This window comes from Alexandromys fortis, unplaced genomic scaffold, assembly GCF_014885135.2.
Source record: "Alexandromys fortis isolate MF-2015 unplaced genomic scaffold, M_Fortis_MF-2015_v1.1 scaffold_189, whole genome shotgun sequence".
NCBI lineage: Eukaryota > Metazoa > Chordata > Mammalia > Rodentia > Cricetidae > Alexandromys > Alexandromys fortis.
The window spans coordinates 851,398-854,208 of NW_026068081.1; the positions used below are offsets into that span (position 1 = coordinate 851,398).

The 2,811-nt window shown below is 38.0% G+C and overlaps 1 pseudogene; it reads left to right on the forward strand.

The window, feature by feature from the left end:
* The first annotated feature begins 889 nt into the window (after positions 1-889).
* Positions 890-1,971, forward strand: LOC126488448 (nucleophosmin-like; annotated as a pseudogene).
* The last annotated feature ends 840 nt before the right edge of the window (positions 1,972-2,811 follow it).

Genomic DNA, 2,811 nt, shown 5'->3' on the forward strand with positions numbered 1-2,811 from the left:
TAGTGACTTAAGTTGTAGGTGCTTAATTCCATACTATTATAGATACAGTTTTATTTTATAATTTAAAGTCAAAGATACATGTTTTGGCTATAGTATAGGTTATTTATTATTTGCCTGTTATTTCATTTTTATTACCCTTAAGCACACACTATATTTAAAGTAAAATAACATGAGTGATGGTCATATACCCTGGGTAGTCTCATAGCCTTGGTAGAAATTTTCTACAAAAACCAGTAGAAACTTCTACAATTTGAAAGTCTTTCAGAGGCCAGGTATAGTAGTACAATTCCAGCCCTTGAGAGCAGAGGTAGGAGATCTCCGTGAATTCAAGGCCAGTCTAGTCTACTTTGCCAGGTTTCAGGACAGTCAGGGCTGTGTAGAGAGACCTTGTCTCAAGAAACAAAGAACAAAAGAAAAAAAAAAAAGACTCTTTTAGAATCACAGCTTTGGATTAGATACCAAAAGGCTTTCAAAAGACTAAGGCACTTCCTTTCACTTAGTCCAAACAAAAGCAGAAATCCCTTCTGACTGTATCTGGGATGGCAGTTACCTGTTTTAGATAGATCTCTTGTGGAAAAAGGGCATGTGCTTTCCTTACTTAACATGGATCTGAAAACTAAAAAGACAACTCCATGTACACCTTTTCATGCCTCTAAGTATCCTCCTGCCTTTGTTGTAATTTTTCAAGAGTGAAACGCATAAGCAGAAAAAATTTATTATTAGAAATTAACAAAATTGGCTGTTAAGCATGGCTCTGTACTTTGGGAGCACACATTCAATTCCCTAGAGCAGTGATTCTCAACCTGGTATCAGATAGCCTGCCTATCAGACATTTATGCTGCAATTCTTAACAGTAGTGAAATTACCAAAGTGTGCACACCTCCACCTCATGGAAGACTCGATGGACATGTACACTCTTAGGCCTCAGAGCTTCCTTTCCAGTTGTGAACTAAAGGCTGAAAAAGATCATCAATTTAAGGTGGATAATGATGAGAATGAGCACCAGTTATCAGTAAGAATGGCTAGTTTAGGGGCAGGGGCAAAAGACATTAGACGTCGTAGAGGCAGAAGGAATGAACTATGAAGGCAGTCCAATTAAAGTAACATGGACAACTTTGTTTGGATGCTCACCTTACTAGACCTGGATGGAGGTGGGTGGTCCTCGGACTTCCCACAGGGTAGAAAACCCTGATTGCTCTTTGGGCTGACGCGGGAGGGGGACTTGATTGGGGGAGGGGGAGGGAAAGGGGAGGCGGCAGGGGGGAAGAGACAGAAATCTTTAATAAATAAATAAATAAATAAATAAATAAATAAATAAATAAATAAATAAAAAAGAAAATATCACTACAACCAATAATTTCTCTTTGGGACTTTGAAATGACACCAGCTGTGGTCTTAAGGCTGAAGTGTGGTTCAGGGTCTGTGCACTAGTGGACAGCATCTAGTAGCTGTAAAGGAAGATGCAGGGTCAGAAGTTGAAGATCAGGAGGATGTGAAACTCTTACGTATATCGGAAAAGAGATCTGCTCCTGGAGGTAGTACAAGGGTCCACAGGAAAAGGTAAAACTTGACGAAGATGATGAGTACAACAACAAAGATGATGAGGATGAGGTTGATGAAGTTGATGATTTTGATGATGAGGAAGCTGAAGAAAAAAGTTCCAGTGAAGAAATCTGTATGATAACCCCATCCAAAAATGCACAAAAATCAAACCAAAATGCAAAAGACTTAAAACCATCAACACTAAGATCAAATGGTAAACAGTCCTTCAGAAAACAGAACAAAATTCCTAAAACACCAAAAGTACCTTGTTCTGCAGAAGACATTAAGGCAAAAATACAAGCAAGTATAGAAAAAGGTAGTTCTCGTCCCAAAGTGGAAGCCAAGTTCATTAATTATGAGAAGATTTGCTTCCGGATGATTGACCAGGAGGCTGCTCAAGAACTCTGGCAGTGGAGAAAGTCTCTTTAAGACAATGGTTTAAACAATTTGAAATATCTTACTTATTAATTTCTGTAACAGCTGATATATATGTCTGCCCTTTATATAATACAAAGTAAGAACTTTGCCTATCGTGTTTGACAAATGTTGTCCAGGTTCCATTGCCAAGAACATGTTGTCTAAAATGCCTGTTTAGTTTTCAAGGATGGAGCTCCACCCTTTGTTTCTAAGCATGTCTGAAATGTTATGATAGGACATAGTAATAGTCGTGGTCAGATGAGGAAATGGTAGGGAGACAAAAATATGTGAAATAAATTCGGTATTTATTTAATAAAGTAAATAAAGATGGTGCAATCACTGCTAGCCATTAAAAGATAGACATCAGAATAATTCACTGGATCCTCATTGAAATTTTTTTTTTGTTCCAGGAACTTCCTAAGCACTGGGAAAACAACCAAGGACACGACACATCCTTTTTCCTTGTGGAGCTTACAGTTCAGTGGGAATGAAAATGCAGTTAGTCATTTCTAAAGTATATCTGATTGAAAGTAGTAAGTATCACGAAAATAACAGAGCAGGGAAATTATCTCAATACTTTGAAAAGTTCAAGAAGGAATACATTTTTCTTTGTACTATGATGACTTCAAGCCTTAAACACTCCTTGAAGTCCAATTTGTAAGCCTTCTGATTCTGCAATTTGTCTAAAAACTGATGTTCGTAGCAGTAGTGATGGTTGCTGCAACCCTTATGACCATTGCTGCTAAGGCCATCAGCATGGCTATATGGGGGAGGTCACTGGAAAAAGACAGACAGTAGGAAACAAAGGGGAGACAGGGCCTAAAGTATAATTAACATTTTTCTCCAATTTGA